The sequence below is a fragment of the Vanessa atalanta genome, chromosome 12, assembly GCF_905147765.1.
Source record: "Vanessa atalanta chromosome 12, ilVanAtal1.2, whole genome shotgun sequence".
NCBI lineage: Eukaryota > Metazoa > Arthropoda > Insecta > Lepidoptera > Nymphalidae > Vanessa > Vanessa atalanta.
In genome coordinates this window covers 152,487-170,010 of record NC_061882.1, presented here as the reverse complement: position 1 = coordinate 170,010, position 17,524 = coordinate 152,487, and the positions used below count along the sequence as shown (strand labels likewise).

General features: G+C 33.6%; 1 non-coding gene across 1 annotated transcript; it reads left to right on the top strand.

Moving 5' to 3' along the window:
• The first annotated feature begins 15,767 nt into the window (after positions 1 to 15,767).
• Positions 15,768 to 15,839, top strand: Trnaa-cgc. The gene has a single exon. It is a non-coding gene; the product is annotated as a tRNA-Ala (tRNA).
• The last annotated feature ends 1,685 nt before the right edge of the window (positions 15,840 to 17,524 follow it).

Below are 17,524 nucleotides of genomic sequence, written 5' to 3'. Positions count from 1 at the left end.
AGCTTAAGCTGGCGCATAAATTAAGTAACCGTGCGATAGTAGTCCCACTCAAATCGTATAATTTGGTAACGCTTATTATTCTACCTTGTTCGAACTCGCCGCAAGATGCTATTGGAGTACATCAATTTTTATTCTGTTCAAGCGATCGCCATGGTGACCAAAATTTGAGTGCCAATATGATAACTATCGTCCCTTCTCCGTCTTCCCATGTGTTCAATTGTTAAATGACAGGATGGTCGTTTTGAATCATGAAACGTAGTAGACTGCTGGACAGGAGAGGAGGAGATTGAAGCTTATTCCAATTCGGTTTGTTGATGATCATAGGATACTGAAAATACTGCTAAACTTATATACATACATTTTATAATTAGAATAATTGAGACTTTTTGAGTTCATTTTGAAATATCACTAATCAATGCCTATGAAAGCAATATTTATAAGGAGAAGAATTGTGCGTCCTGTGTCAGCCGTTGATAATCCTAGAAAAAATGTAACATGAGCAAGAGTCGCATCTAATATAAATAAAAATAAGTTGCTATTCACGGTACCTAGGGTCAAGCCCAATTTTTTAAACGCTATCTTGAATTTACAAATACAAGGTTATTTTGTTTAAAATTATTAAAGGGGTTCCAGTTCTATCTAATATTTCATCCTGATAGAAATGGCTCCATTAAAATTTAGAAATGTCAAATTAATTTATTAAGGGATAAAAATTCGATTTCCGTTTTACCCATCGCGGTCAGTGGGGCATTAGTATTCTTGACGACCGGGCTATTTTCATACGAACCGAAAAGTTGGCAATGATTATAGAGAAAACATATCTGTATGTAGTACCTACTGTAGCAAGTTCATTAAAGCGTTAGGTTAATATTGTTTTCTATCGATTGACTTTAACTCAGAACAATATACCTATATTTTCTTTAATCATGATTTAATTTTAGTCGAATAAGCATTTTTATGATAAAGTTATAACACTAAAAATATAACTAATGTATACTTACTACTTGTATTTAAAATAAAAATAATTAAATATATGTAAATGTTAATAATAAGTGTAATTTGTTTTACATGTAACGTTATATATATCGGTCGGATAAAGCAGTGGTATTGTAATTTGCAAACTTGCATTTTCATCTATTTTAGAAAACAGGCTTGGCGCTTTGCCAGAGATGTATCAGATATAATATACACAGATAATATGAGTTTATTGTATTAAAGTTTGCGCAAGTCTCACCGTTTTAGCATAATATAACAACTGCTGGTCATAATGAGGAGAATATTACTTTCGCCTTTTATGCATTTCCCAATACGAAGACTAGATGGCGTCACTTACTACATACCATCGGTACTTTTATTATTATCAGTGTTAAATGTGGATAAAATAACATAGACTATTCGAAGTTCAAATCCTAGCAGATAAGAGTTACTATTTTTGTTACACCAAAATTAAATCAAAATCAAAATATTCTTTATTCAAGTAGACTCATAAAAAAAATTGAATTGTCGTGTTACAGTGTTGAATTTAATTTAAAGCTACCATCGGTTCGGTAGTTCAGTACTTCTACTCAGTAGTTCCTCTTTTCCACCTTTTTATTATCAATAATTTATTATCCGTATAGTATTCATATATAAACAAAGGCTGATGGTGAGGTTAGAAAAATACGGTAGCAACTCGGAGTTTGGAAGTTTGATATCTTTTCAGTTGTGTCGTATTGCCATCGGACTAGTAGTCTGGGAGTGAGCAAAAAGAAAATGTGCCTGTGTATGTGCAACACACCTGTGCACAGGTGATAAATCGCCGTGGTCAAATAAGTCAGGAGAATATCATCATAAAGACAATACGTTTATTAATAAATCGATGTTTTTATTTCGTGGCACTTTATTCGCTACCTTCTCATCAAATGTGACTTCTGCGAATTGAAGCAACGTTTTCCTTACGGTTATTTTATGTCAATTTTATACCTATAGCCTGTCAAGTATTTTAAATTAATTTTAAATTATGTTAATTTATAGTTTGCCTATATTTTTTCTTGAATTTTGTAATTAGTGATGGCTATTAATAATTGATTAAAATCAAGCAACGTGTTAAAGTTATGGCCAACTTAAAAAATGTGTCAATAAAATGTTTTGATTACTGCAACTAGTATTATACATACTGATAGTAGTTACGAATATATTTCGAAATAATTGTAAGCATAATCTGTATGATATCTAATTAAATAAAAATAAAAAAATTAATGGCGAGATACTAATATTCAAAATGTAATAAACCAATAATCTCCTACATAAAATGTAATTAATAAAACCAAGGCATTTCTCAGAAAAATTGTTTTTATTTTATTTTCGACGCGGTTGTTTATCTACATAATAGCATTTTAAATTGAGTGACTGACATAATACAACGCACTGACTAAGTCGGTGGGTCTAACAGGATGAAATTTTGTACAAGAATTAAACCTTAACAGCAGACATTTTTTGTTCTCACGATTTATTTGATAGAGTGCCGTAACCGCAGTAAAATTAAATATAAGAATAAAGATTAAACTAAGAATCAAAGAATAAAAATTAAAAGAAAAGAAGACAAAAAAATCAAAACTTAAGATAATTCGGTAGGATTCTGGAATATCCAATCGGACACACGGCTAAATAAAATGATAAATAAAAATATTATTTACTAATAAATATTTGATAAAAAAGAGATTCATAAATGAATAAGGTAAGGAGTATAGACTTGTAAATATAACATTAATTGTATTTATAATTAGTTTTAGCGATGTTACTTTACTTTACTTGTACCTGCGTGGTGCCACTCATCAGTTATTGTATCACTAAACATTAATACTTTGCATAGTCTTCCTATTTGAGTTAGTGAAGTATTGTTATTACAGGCACAAGAAATACAACGTCTAAGAGTGCATGGTTGACGGCACATTGACTGCGTAAGTAAAGTCAGACCGTATGCGGGACCATTTACCATCTGGTGGGCGATTTGTCGTGGACCTTCAAAAAACAAAGAAATTGAAAACATACAAATATAATATGAGCCTTGATATTCACTACCAAATGCTATCTCGAGGGCGTCAAAGATGGGTAATAACTAATAGCTATTATTACTTAACGCACAGCGAACTCGAACTCGCGTTAATAAATCAAACGCTCAGTCATGTTCCTTTAACCAATTAAGGGTTAGCGAGACAGTAGTGTAACTACAACATCGTAAGTACGTATCAAATTTCGGTTCGTTGTATTTTACTCTGAAAACGTTAACTAATTGATGTAAATGCCTCGCCCGATGAGAACGATGCCCTTTGGCAGATGTTTATTTTCTCATTTGAACATTGTTCCCGGTTTTGACGCGCAATGTAGTTAATAACTTTCATTATTACCTTCATGACAATGTGGACTTTGATTATAATTAAAGTAGAATCTCGTCCATTAAGATAATATTATGACAATATTTGCACTCATTCAGGGTCGGATTAAGCAGCGCAGAGACCTCCAGGCAATATTACTATCGGGATCACACCACTAAGGTTGGTAGGTCTCTAATTAGCTGGATGACAATCAGTAATTATATATCTTTCTCGTTGACCTGTGATCTGCTGCAGTGCTGATTATGAGTTTTTGAGTTCTAGCCACAAGTAGAGCTAACTATGATGGGCTTTTCTAATCAGAAATTCTTAGAATTTCCGAATAGAATTTGAATTCTGGAATTGGAAGCTGACAGATCTCTCTTTAGCTGAGTTGGCTTTTTATATCAGTGACTTTCGGGAAACATTAGCTGCCGTGGTCAATTTGATCAGGTGGACATAATCATAAATGATATCATAACATGTAGGTATGTAGAGGTAGGGTGTAGAGATTTTCTAGGAAATTTTAATTGCTGTTTTTATTCATATAATATTCGGAATCATTTTTTAGTACTATATTTTTTACGTATAATAATTTTAGACTCCCTGACTTTAATTTAATCTAATAGATTATATGTATTCGTAATTGTAGGGGTCATTTATAAATTAACGAAAATAACAATATACATAACATAAAATAACAATACTCGTACCAAAGCCATTTAACGCGTGGGTGTAGTTTAACGATAATTTGTTTACCATGTTATATGGAATAACTCAGGTATGACCGCAATATGAGAGTTATAATATATATTGTTTAGACAATTGCATCCTACTTGCTTGTTATTATAGACTAATTTCTATTACATTCTGAAACTGAGCATGCGTTTGTTATATACATTTTGTGCCTATTTTCGCCTCTGTGTTCATATTGATATTTCATTCTTTCGGTTACGTAGGTATAGCATTTTAATATTTGTATTCGAGTAGTCCGAATATGTACATCTACTTTTAGTATAATGAAGAAGTATCGACTTAAACCAAACTCCTGGTACGTCGGAATCTCGGTAACGGTTAGTCATCATTTCTATTGTGTAGGTAATTAATTCTCATTGCTTAGTTTATTTATTATTTTGTTCTAATAAAAAGAAATACTTTTGATAAGTTTACCATTGTAGTTTTACGATGTCGTTTATTCAATACAAGACAATATAATTATTAAGTAATTTAATTAGACGGCGAGTTGCTTGCTTGGGCCGAACTCCGCTGAGCACGAGACAATTGCTGACAATTGGCGCGGAGCGGCGCCAGTTGTGATGTCACCGGCCGACGGCCGACTGTTAGCCGTTTCAGCGTCTTCACTGAACTGCGTGCCTATACTCATTACTATAATAATTGTCAGATATGTGTTATTCAATTGTATTCGAGGCTTATTTCACTTTAAGTCAGGTATGGGTTTTTAAAATTGGCAATATTAGGATACTCTCCCAGTATTTTAACTTCATCAAGTGCAGTTTGGATATATATGGATGTCATTAAATATGCAGAACCCTTTTGTTCATTTAAATTAATACCAGTTGCTAATCGTGGCTCTGTCCTCATATGATCGGTGCTAATGTTAGGTATCAAAAGTGCCGTATGAATTGTTTCAGAGTATAATCTATTTTTGTGGCAATTTTATTCAGATGCATTCAGCCGTTTTGTTGTGATTGAGAAACAGACGTCCAAATTTTCGCATTTATAATATGAGTAAGAAGTAAGATGTCAAATAACATGATTTATTTCTAAATAAAACGACAAAGCTGCATATAAATGTCAATTTTATCTTACATAATTGAATTATAGTTAAGCATACATAGAAGTCATTTGAATTCAATAGCTATGTAAGTTTAACCGGGAAGTTATTATTTATTTATTGATTTATTTAATAAATGAGTAATATATTGGTATTAGTAATGTATAGATACATAGTTATCTTAATAATTCCTTATTTGTTAGATTAGCGAATGAAACCTACTCTTATACGAAACTTTTGTTTCATTAAGTCATCAAACAAGCAGTTAAAATGATTACAGTGCACTATGACGAATATAAAAATATAAATAATTATTTATACTCTTAAATACTGCCCCTCGTATACAATCTGTCCCTGTCTTCCTCTATGCTCAGTGGTGGAGGTAACAATAATAATTACAAATTCTGTTACATCCAGGAATGCGAAAATATATTATTAATAATAGTCAGTACGGTTAGTAATATCAACAAATGGCCATGAGCACCTCCGGGGTTACCTAAAAGGCAGCGCTTCTGGCTACGTCCGCGTGCCCATCGTTATCCAATAACTTAAGAGGAAAGGTAGCCTTTGGCAGCGGTGGGATATTGACTAACTTTACTTACGAGTATCTATGTAACGTAAACACTCACAAACACTCTACGTATTATGAGGGTTATTGGCATTGTATTTCTAAGTATTTGTTAACGTAAGTACAAAGTTTCGTATATATGTTGAACACAGACGTTCTCGTTAGTTTTAATAAATGTTGCCATTAGGTAAAATTGAATGTCATTTATTATTACAAATTGTTTTCTCAGACACGACATACGTTTTTATACGTAGTATTTATCAGTATCTCTTACTGTATTTATTTTACATATTATTATATGCGTTAAGTGTATTTGTATTGTCATATTATGATTAGTCGTATCTGTTTATATAAACAGTAACACGTTAGTGACTCGTATGTGCGTGTATTAATAGTAACACCACCCACCCCGCCAATTCAAGTTTTCAGATATATGTACATAGGTGTCTGGAAGAAATCTCTATTAAGCGATGTGACCGACTTGGTAATGTTTTAATTTAATTGATATTATATAATTTTAATTTCTTCAATGTAGTTCTGTGGTGTCAATGCCCATTTTTCTACTAATGATAACAAAATAAACCCTTACATCTTTAAACGCCAATTGTTTTTCATGATACAGAATGGTATTAATAAGTTTAAAGACTAGTTCGTTCAACTTGTATAGAAACACACCCGCCCCGGCTCCGCTCGTGTGCAATATTGATACTAAATATAATACGGGATGTGTTTATATGCAACGTTCAGAGCTTTTGTGTCATTATACAATACAAACCGCTATGTCCATATATTTTAAATCCGTAACACCTTTGTCGAAAAGATTCATTTAAATTACATGCTGTAAAGGGCCATAATGGTCTATATGAAATGCACAATGTATTTTAGATACTTAATTGGATAGGATTAATGCTGTATTGCTTAAAATAGCTTCGTAAATAAGTCATTCTTTCTCGTAAAAGTAATGGATTATAAATGGTTATTGTGGGCTACCACTACGAGATAGACATATACCATCACAGACTTTTTTGTAGACCATCTTAATGTGTTCAATACTATATTAAATTATTTTGATTTATCTCGTAGGGTTCAGCCAGTGTTTGCAATGTAACCGCAAATAAATGTGTTTGTTTACGACATCACATTAGGAACCTCTAAAACTATCAGTATTTCTGTATTATATTGTGCATGTATTATACTTGTAAACCTTCCTCATGAATCAATGTATCTATTAAAAAAACCGCATCAAAATCCGTTGCGAAGTTTTACAGATCTAAAACAGACAGCGGGAAGTGACCTTGTTTTATACTATGTAGTGATAATATTTGCACCATGCACCTGAGTACAATTTGTGTAACTCTGTATTCTAAAAAAAATTTTAGTTTTTATAAACAATATTCAATATTAATCATCACCCAAACCATTTTTATTTATTTATACATAAGTCATTTCTGTGATAAAATAAATATAATAAAGACAAAATATTTCAACCAAAAGGTTTATGAGGTATAAGAAGTTATTTTGTTAATTATACTTACTGAGAAGGAAGGTGAGCGAGGTTAAATATTCCAAGTAACCCTACTACTGGTATTTTTTGTTCCCCGATACATTATTGTAAAGCTATAAGCAGCGCATTCCTCGGGTTTAGTTCTGCCTTCCCTGACTGAGTAATCTAAAAGGAAACAGTAAGAGTGTAATCTTTTTGTGCTTGCGCGGCCGCGCGGCCGGTGCCAGTACAGCCGTACATTTTTGAATCTCTCGTATCGTATCAAGCGAGGGATCTAACGTACCTTCTCGGAACCGAAACCTTGCCATCGAATGTTGTGTTCACCACACGCGGAGGTATTATACGGCTGCTTGAGTTTCGTTTAAAAAACGTACAATTAAACAGTTGAAGGGTTAAGGGTACCCAATAAAAGCGTGGAGTCAGTATTCGTTGGTTTTCATGTAGATTTTATATATACCTAATTTGATTACATGTGATTTATAACATATACATATATCTATTACATATATGTACATTACATATTACATAAATAATATGTATGAATAATCATTGAGAGTAGTACATATACCGTGACACCTACTTCCACCTATGTTACGTATGAAATGACATCAATCATATAATGTTTATAGAGTATTATGTATGCCAAAGGGTCTTCCAAAGTAATGGAATTGCCTTAAACACGTGAGCAATTATTAGACATGCGCGTTACCTTAGGCGCCACGTCTCATCGGGATTCATGGCATGTTTTGTACATACTAATGTGTAGACATAGATTGACTGCGCTAGCGCCTGCTGCCTGCTGCCGAGGGACGACCTCTCGCTTTTCACACGAGTACATGAGTCACTACCGCAGACGAGAACCTCATTTCATTCGAATATATTATTACCCTTTTAAACTCTAAACTTTCGGACGGATAATGTTTATTTACAATTTTGAAGTTCTCAAAGCGTCAAACATTTTAAGTCACGAACAAACAGTATAAATAATACTTTAGTATTCGCAGGCACGTTAATGCCAAATACTCTTTTTTTTCCAATCGTGTGATAAATTTTAAAGGAACTTGCCCTCGTCCGCGTCGGCTTTCGTTGGTCATTGTCATGGCTGCTCGAAACACGCTGACCACCTTGTACATATATCACAGTACCTAAGCAAGAGTTCAGAACGAAATGAGCTGAAAATTTGCACACACTTTTGGTACCGGTGACAATACAATCTATAAATACTTAACTAAATATTGTGCACGGATCAAATAAAATCATGTTATAAAAAAATATCGTTAATTTTTATTGAAACTGTTTAGTGTTATAATAAATATTCATTCGCTAAGTTACGTAGCAATACTGGTAAATAGATGTTAACGACGACTGGTAGGAATGTCTAGACTCCCTAGTATTTACCTAAACTAAATTGAGAACAATTTACGAGATGTACGTTTTATGTTTGCAGACAATTTAGTTCACGGCTCATTGCAACCTATGATTTTCTTCAGCCACTCGAATTAGGAATCGTTTATCTTCATTCCTATCTCGACTAATGACTACGTATGTATGTTAGATATTCAAATGGGTTTTTCGATTAATCACTTCGGCAACAAAATTTATTGATTGTTATTAAAAAACGAGCACACCGACTTAACGGTTCGGGTTTCGTAGTCCAACTCGGAACTCGGAATCCTTACGATTCGTTTTAATTTATTTACTATCGCGTTAAATTAGTATTGAGCTCATTATTCTTGATATGCGATGTTTTTATTGCATAAGAAGTACACACTGGCGAAATTTAAAAAAAATACTGCGTGTGGTGGCAAGAATGCTAGCAGCATTCCCCCGTTGAATTCTGGTTCTCTGGACAAAAAATGATCCAGCTTTTCTTATATCGCTTGAGTGCGTTAATTTACATTCACTGGGCTGTGATTAAAAGGTATTTCAAAATTCCTCATCACACAAACAGTCTTATTTTAAACCCCCTAATTTGATATTTTTTAATGTTCTTTATATGACTCTCTAACATATTTCAACAAACGACTTCTAAATACATCCACGTAAAAACTGTAATGTTGGAAGTATAATGGTGCTTACTAAATGGGAGCTTACATAAAAAAAATCGGTGAGGTAAATAGGTAAGTTTTCGCTAAACTATTCAACTCAATATAATTATGTGATTATGCTTAAATAGGTTTTGTATACAGCAATAAATAAAACGGAATGTTCTTTAGAAATACTCATTTCTGTTTCGCATCAAATATTTCTATTTCTTTTTTATCGAGGCAGAGCGCTGGCGCCGCGATGTGTCGCGGGCACACCGTGGCATCTGATAACTGGCAAATACATAATAGCACATATTTTTGAACGCATCGTCCAATTTAGGACAAGGTTTCTTCCTTAATAGGAAGATTCATCTCCTTCTCGCGTAGATTTAATAAATAAATCAAAATTAATGGGCGCCTATATGAGTATCAGACGACTAACTTTAGGATTTTATACATCGCTGGGAGTCTTAGGTTCATAGCACTTTTAGTAGGAAAAGGTGGTATGCAAACTTAAATTGTTAACTTATAAATTGACATATATATTAGTCATATTTTATAATTTAATGGCTTTAACCAATTAAAAATGTTCGTTCCATTTTTACTCTATTCTGTTGTATATAGAGGATAATTTTCACCTCTTGCAATAATAGAAATGACAGTTTTCCGCTAAAACGTTTACATCACGGACGTGCTTTTAAATATGCATGTGAATGCTTATACATGGTATTTTTATTAACTATTGTTTGAATTAAATATAAGGCAGTTACGCCAAAACATATGCTTGTCTTAAAGCATTGATTATTACAAGTAATTTGAATACAACCAGGGCCCAGTACCGATTGACGTATTACATAACCATCGTCCGCGGTACTGAGCACGACCAATAGAATACTAAGTTGTAATCATGTCGTAGATTAAGCTATTGAATTATAAAATGCCTTTTTGAAATGAATTACAGCAATATGATTTCAAGAAAGATTTTGCTTGTAACTTTTTTTGGCGATTTTTTTACAATCTTGGTTGTCTCTCTCCATTTGGCTCAGTCTCGTTTAAAATAGAAGTCTATTCTATTTAAAGCGATATAAAAACAAATGTAAAACTAATCTGTGATTCTTTCAGGCCGACTGCTTGACAGAATAATTATAAAAAAATAATGTTTGATTAAAATTACAAATTAATAATTATCATCATATTTGAAACTGTAATCCTTGTGAAGAAATAATCAAAACTATTCAGAGAATATGCAATTGTACAAGGAATATTGCAATACTTTATAAAATTATGAACATGGATCTTCTATTTAAATGGTATTAATTACAAAATATACTTTACTATAACCAAGAGATCGCAGAAGTTTTTCTCATCGACTATTGAGCCGGTTTCGCTTAGCCGTATTAGGATAAGTTGATTCCTTTTGAGTAGAACAAGACCTCGACGGTCCTTAAAGAATTAATTGTAATTGTATTACGCTATTATTAAAAGTATGACGTGGGAATCGTCCAAATTTATACCTATGACGTAATATTGTATCTTTGGACCTCCTAGTAGATAGTTGCGAGCCAAATAACATTTAGAAATGCTGGCAAAATTGTAATGTCATCATTATTTTGTCATTAAGTGTTATCAATACAAAACTGAATACCTTAAACTAATACACATGTATTTAATATAAAATTGCATGTAATTTTAACTTACTGGAATATCCAGTAACTATATTTTCTTATAATAAAATGTAAGTCGTTTTATGGCTTTATAAAAATGTCATCCTTAGCGCGCCAAATTAGGATTACACGGAGGTATGCCTAGGTCTGGGTCTGGTGTAAGTAGGTCATTCCATTACAAGTGCAATTTATCAATAGTCATTGAATGCACATAAGATCAAGCAAATATCATATAGGATTAAAATGTATTTACAAAATGGATTTATATGAAGGTAAGGCACGTGGAAGGCACGATCACAGATATCTAATGCTAAAACGTTCGCTTAGAGTTCGTGTTATTAATACTAATGGAGATAATTGCGTTAATGATTTATTATCAGCGATTGTAGTAAGAATAAGTAAGCGTTCGCGTAGTAGCCGGAACTTCATTATGAACGCATTAAGGGTAGGTCGGATGGCAATACACGAAATCGAGTATTCGTGTATTTCATATGAAGGTGTTTCCTGATCGATTGGGAGTACGTCAGACGCCCAGCCAGCCCCGTCCTCGTCACCTGCGATGCGCTCGCGCCGGCCTTCACCGGCCACGTCCGGTCGTTCACGCACCTTCCATGCTAATTATAGAACCTGTGAATGACTAGCGACACATTCTCTTTCGGTAGGTGTCTGAAATAGACACACATAATACAATGTATATCATCGCCAGCAACGCGGGGACAACGCTAAGTGTCACATGCACATGGAGTCATTATTTAGCTGAAGACATTACATGATCTCACACCGTATTGAATTCAATAATGAGATAGAAGACAAAACCACTTATGTTTTAGTCGACTTATACAGAAGAAGGTTATCAATCCAGCGTAATTGTTGTTGTGTATGAGTTTATTATCTCTTGTAAATTTCGTGATGTTACAATGAATAATTAAAATGAATAGTCTAATCTTTGGAGTTTGATTGATTCTTATTTTTGGAGTTACTGTTAATTCGAAATCAGTCTATAACTTTGCTTGCCCCGAAAGTACATCACTGAAACTGTTTGTAACTTTCATATTATGATATTATTTTTTTATTTAACGGATAAGAATTTATGTTTTTGTTAGACGATCCGTTGACTTTATATATATTGAAATCTTATAAAATAATACGACTAAATTAAAATATTTTTTTTTTTGTCACACAGCGACCAGTGTCAGTCTTTATCAAAATAAATAATGCTGCTTCACTTTACAATTTGGATTGAGCGAGAAAAGGACGTATAGCGTACGGTAAGACGGATTATCTCCATCTCTCTCGGGCTCCATACCGAGTCGATTATAATATAGCAAATATTATATTCGGCATATCTTATTAAATATTATACGACCAAATTCTAGCTTTACATTTGGATTTGAATTTGGAATAGTTAATATTTTTAACACATTTATAACACACACACAACACACAGGATTGTTTTCCGTACAAAATAATTCTCGGTATGAGATCTTAATCGACATAAGACATGACCGTACTCGGTAAAGATCGAAGGGATTGTGTGATCAATGTCGTGCAGAGGTCTCCTTAGGGAAGAAGAAATATTTGTCACTAGCCTGACTTACATATGTACAGCATGCAAATTTCCCACTGCTGGGCTAAGGCCTCCTCTCCCTTTGAGGAGAAAGGAGCATATTCCACCACGCTGCTTCATTGTGAAACAAATGCAAAGAGTAACTACACACGAGTACGTGTCCGGGGAGCGTCATTATTGCATTATTGTCCGTCCCGTTCCCCGTATAGCGATGAAATCAAACTCGATCTTATTCATGGTTGATTAATAATAAAATAAATTTATTAATATAAGTTTTTAGAGTGTAGTCATTGTGAATGAACCCATAGGAGTTACTAGAGATAACATGACTTATCCGTCATTTAAAACATTTTGCTTTAATTTTGTAATTTTCTGATGTGTATAAACTAAATATATATGTGTTTAAACTTGCAGTAGAATAATCTAGAATCACATCATAATAAGATATTATTTTGTTTCGTCTTCCTTGTACGCGTAGATAAGTTGAGTCGATAACGCTATATAAGATTGATATGCATATACATTGGACTTATTAAGTTTTTTCAACGTCATAATTGGCGTTCCTTCTTCGATAGCCTCTGCGTCCACAGCAGACGCTAGACCTATGCATAACATTTATACAACTCGTCTTGCAAGATACTTAGTGGTTTATATTTGTGTATGGTAATCTTAACATCTGAATAATTTGACAGAAATATTATTAAAGGTTATTCTGTGCGTTAGAGTCTAATATTTTCATATATAAGTATTTGAATACTGGTTTAATTTTTCAACTAACGGAAGACCAAACTAATATTGTTATGTAATCAAATAGAAATAAGTTATTAGCAAAAATATTCGTTTAAATATTAGCATTCTTATACAAATATATTTATTTATAATACAATTAAATAAAACATTATATTCTCTGGTTTCTCATCTCAAGTTACGATGACATTCAAAGTTATTGCGGGTATTACGGACAGATCTATTGTTCTCAGAGGGGAAAGTGTCGAAACATCTGCCAGTTTATCTGCCGATCAACGAGCTCGTTCGTGTAATCAATACTCTATAAGTCGGACTGGACTACATACGCACCCCGTCTTGCTCAGTGGACTATGTCTCGTTCGTTGCGCAGCAGTCGCTGATCTGTCACGCCCACGCCCAATGAATGATACAGCCATTACACGCTCGATTACCTCTAAATTACCTCCACTTTGATGTCCCATGTCCCGACGTCAAATCTAGACCACTCCGAAGTCCGAATGGCCGTATCTACTCGAACGTACAAATAAATATACTCGTTGAGTTAAAACGACGATGTAAAGGTAGTTTGCATGGACATTTTGTTCCTGCAAACTGCTTTTAATGATTTTCGTTATTTATTATTGAATTTTTGGTTGGCTCTGTTTGTTGTCACGTAACGTATTGCGCAACAAAAATAATCGCGTTAATCCTAAAATAGCCTTTGTGGGTACAAACCTTAGGAGGTGCAGGGGACGTTTGATGTGTGCAAAGAAAAATAAATGTTGTCAAAAGAAAATTAGTTTACTCATACTCATAGATAAAAATGTATACACATATATATATATATATACGTGCATGAGATCATGCGAAATTAGATGAGTGCTAGATAAAAATTGTTGTTAAAAGGAGTCGCATACAGTTTCCTTTTGGATACTGGAAATTGTTGCATTGTTGAGGACGCTGATATACAAAAGCTTAGGTACGTTAACCTTAATGCATTCTAAATTTAGCAATATGGGTATACTATGTTTATTTGAACGATTAATGTTTAGTCGATAGTTAAAAAAGTAATCAGTACATGTAAATAGGGACATTTAATAGGTCAGAAACTCTAAGGAACCGAAGATATCTGTAAATAAGCAAAATATTTGTAGTTTTTCATATTACGTTTTCATTTACACCTAAAAATAATATAAATAGTGCAATCAGAATTAGTTATTACCACTCAGAAAAATAATACATTTTAGCATTCATTTGCGGGCAGTTACTTAATATTATATGTGAAGTTTATTCAAATGAAATGCACTTTTATGAAATGGGCCTCGCGGGACGCGTACTTACGAGCGATGTTATGCAACGTTCTGAACGCCTTCGTTGCCACAGAGGGCAGTGGAGCCCGCATTAGCATGGACACAATGCGTACCTCTCCGTACCTTTCAACTGCACAGTGAAGCCTTTTAAATTAATGCACATGTTTTAATATGAAAACATGTTTGTGTAATTTGCAGTTGAGCGTTCCGAAACAAACGCGCCGATATAATGGCTAATGATAATGACACACTCGTTTCGCTGCAACCCTGTAAATTTCACTTTGAAAACGGGTCTACGTGTACTGACTAGTGGAGTGGGTGCCTTAAGCATATTCCGGCATTAGGCATCACAAATGTGAGGCTGCACACATCGAAACGATTGTTTTAAATGTCAATAATAGAATTAGTTCCACGTACAATGGATGATTGACGTATCGCAGTGTTCTATCTCTGTGATAAGTTTAATTACAAATTCTGTTCATTTTTCCAGTGGGTGGGTGTCAGTGGGTCGAACTTGGTCGCGCTGGCAGCGAGGAAGCGGTCGGGGGAACTGAGTCACATATGAATTTGAATATTGTAGCCTTCTTAGTATTCCCAAGAGCTCGGTCGCGTAACTGATTGCGGAAGTACTTCCACAGGATATTTTGTTATTAATGTGGCATTTTTTTCCTATTCATTCGAAATGTACTTGAATCAGTGGTATTAATAGAGACAATGTGTTTCACCCGACTTGAGATCGTTAGTAAATCACAAGTGGTTAACGGAACTTGTTCCAGATACAAGTTTTAGTATTATTTGCTTAACTTACATCTGGGCTGTGGAGGAAACCTCGGTGCCTTCATAAGGTTACGCAGAAAGAAAACATGTTTAGCGCTATCTCGCTACACATAATTTGACACCATACTGGTGTACACAAACACAACATCCGCACAAACATAATACGTACTAACTCGTACTTACACCCAATACGACCTCTGCACTTATTTTATGAGTATTATAAGCATTATACTTAAGAGGGCTTTACATTTCTATAATTTTCATTATCTAGAAATACAATCGGTCCGTCCGTTGATTTATGGTATGAAATATATTCTAGGAAAGATTTTTTTTAATAATAGTCGTGTATGTAATGTGAGTGTTTGTAATTATCAATTGTTTTCTAAATAAACAGAATTTTTAAGACTTGCAAATGTTCTTTTTTTAATTTAAAGGCTTTCGATACATTCAAATATAACTTTTAGCGAGAGCTTGCAACCGGGGGTGTAACTCAGTGGTAGAGTGTCTGCTTCGCATGCTGAAAGTCCTGGGTTCAAATCCCAGCACCTCCAAGCCTTTTTATATACATATTTATATTTTGACATTAATTATACTATGAATTTTTAAAAAGTTAAATTATTTGTTGCAAATTTAAAAGCAAAAGAGATAAAGCTCTTTACAGTACATATGTGTGTAACACACTCAGTGTTTATCGAAATGACTTCAGAATCTGGACGAGTTATTTAGTATTCAATATCACATTTAATTCAACACTGCAACATGACGATTCCAAAAAAATAATGAGCCTACTTGAATAAAGAATATTTTAATTTATGTTTTAATTTTCAAATTACCTACCAGTAGTAAAAAGAAATAAGTTTTTATGCCAAAACATTTATAATAATAAGTGTAAACAAATATTAATTTTATCAGACGCGCTGTACTAATCAATCTAATTAACGCACGCCCACGTCATTATTGCCATAAAAATTGTATATCTAACATATAAAATTATAATAGCTATAATATAGATAGATGTTATATGTCACCGAGATCTGTTTGGTGTTTTTTTTAAGCCCTACGATTTCTATTATTACGGGTGACTTATAGTCTAATCAGCGTGACTCACGTTATATCCTAAATGCATCGTTTGACGACGTAATTTGAAAAATATTATATTTATCTATTAATATCAATATCGAACTATATATATAAGTATCATATAATAACACCTTCCGCAAAGAGTCATGTATTCAGTGACATTATCTTGATAAATAATAGTGAAAATAGCTTCAATGTGTAGCGTGTGCGTGCGTGCTCACGTTAGGAGTTAGTGAACAATCTGAGATGGGCCAGTGAATAGGGTCCTCAGTTGCAAACCGGTAGTACATAGTTGTTAATCAGAATTTTTATTGAATTAATGCTTTTAATTGAATATAGGATTTCGATTTGATCTGAACTAGTGGATATGAGCTTAAGATTCCGGATTCAATCTGAAATGATTCGTCTGCTCGCCGAAATGTGTTGGAGGAAACCTGCGATTGTCGGATGTAATTATGTCATATGCATATAATACAACCACAGTGGGTGGGTTAAGCTGGGTGGATTATGCAAGTGTTCTCCTTGAGACAGGAGGACGTGTATAGGTGGTAGGCGGTCATTTTGTTTAAAGCTATTTAAGGGACAATAAATATTTCATAATGATAATACGCAGACCCATAACAATATTTGCTCCGTTTCGCATCGATTATCTATCGCGTGTTGCATTATTACATCATTACACGGAGCCTGTAATGTTTATACGAGCACATGTTAGGCGTGCAGCGCTTACGGAAATTCTGGGAATCCTGAACACCGAACCTTGTTTTAGTTCAAGCGCCGTAAACTGCTCACAACTCGCTCAGTTTTCCGAACTTGACCTTTTACTTTAATCATAATATAAATATATTTATTAAGAATCTCTGCATTTAGCGCTCCGCGCGAGTATACACAATTACACATGATATAAATACGTTATTATTATTGTATTGCTTTGGAATTATGTAGTCGATTTAATTTTGATTGTAAACGTACTATTGTTATCATACAATATATTTATTTTATTCAAACGAAGAGTTAACCGTTCGTGCTCAATATTTGTAAGACGTTAGTTATTAATAGAAACGTACATGAATATGCACGGGTATGTATGACTTTTGAACTCACTACTTTGAATAGTTTAATTTAACAGCATGTCTCCGAGATTGCTGGAACTAAT